At 63.9% G+C, this 1,126-nt stretch overlaps 1 non-coding gene across 1 annotated transcript; it reads right to left on the bottom strand.

Moving 5' to 3' along the window:
• Positions 1-527: 527 nt before the first annotated feature.
• LOC147702690 (U6 spliceosomal RNA) lies at positions 528-634 on the bottom strand. The gene has a single exon (XR_015298475.1). It is a non-coding gene; the product is annotated as a U6 spliceosomal RNA (small nuclear RNA).
• Positions 635-1,126: the final 492 nt, after the last annotated feature.

The raw sequence follows: 1,126 nt of genomic DNA, 5'->3' as shown, positions 1-1,126 counted from the left end.
CCATGAAGGGGGCCCAGGGAACAGAGCCACCCCCCACGGACCGACCCTGGACCCCCGCCGGTGCGAAGCCCAGGAAAGGGGGACAGACCGTGTAAGCCAGCGAACCAAGCTCGGAAGAGAGTGTCCGCGGCCCGAACGAACCGGACCCAAAAGACACCAACAGGCCGACCCACCGGGAAAGGGAAGACGTGCGGCTAAGAGAAACCAAAAACCGCTCACCGGACAACCAGCACGGACAAGAGAGGAACCTTGTCGGCAGGGAAAAGGCGGTGAAGACACCCCCCGAGCCCGGGACACCAGGGAAGGAACCCCGGGAAGGAAAAAGGGGGACATGCCGGAGGAACAAACGGTCCGGCAACACCCGCAAGAAGGGAGGGGAGCGGAGGCACGACCCCCGCATGCCCCTCCGCCCAGCAGACACCACTGCCACCAGGCCTAAAACCACCTAAAAGGTGAGGAATCGCAAAGCCACCGAGGCCAGGGGCACAAAGGGCGGACCCTGAAGAGCTCGTAGAACGAGAGAGAGAACTTATATGGAATGCTTCACGAATTTGCGTGTCACCCTTGCGCAGGGGCCCTGCAAATCCTCTCTGTATCGTTCCAATATTAGTACATGTGCTGCCGAAGCGAGCACCCAAGGGGGAGACCGGCAGAGCGACCGTGGGCGATGGAGAAACAACCCCGGAGCCAAGCGAGCCACCAGGGAAACCAGCCCGTCGAACACCAGACTGTGGAAGGCCCGCAAGGCCGCCCACCGGGCCCACAGGGATCCTCAGACCGGAAAACCAAGACCCGCAAGGGGACCACGGAGGCGGGGACAGCACCAAGCCGACCGCGCCAACGCGAGAAGGACGCCCAGTGCCGGGCACGGGATCAGGCCTGCAGAAGGAGGCGGGCCAGCCGACAAGAGCCGGCCCAACACCGACGCCGAGAGCGGGGGACCCAACCACGGTACGGGAAGATCCGGGATCGGCCAGGAGGCTCGAACCGCCAGCTCGCCAAAGGAGAGGGTACCCGGGGCGGTGGACCCCGCCGGGAACTAAAAACCGGAACGCACCCCGACTTGCGTGGAAACCACGCGCGGGCGCCAGGTAAAAATTTCCACCTCAGGATACCTCAACAGCAT

The sequence above is a fragment of the Lissotriton vulgaris genome, chromosome 7, assembly GCF_964263255.1.
Source record: "Lissotriton vulgaris chromosome 7, aLisVul1.2, whole genome shotgun sequence".
In the NCBI taxonomy this organism is placed as follows: Eukaryota; Metazoa; Chordata; class Amphibia; order Caudata; family Salamandridae; genus Lissotriton; species Lissotriton vulgaris.
Note: the sequence above shows the minus strand (reverse complement) of the source record. Positions and strands in the feature narration are given on the sequence as shown.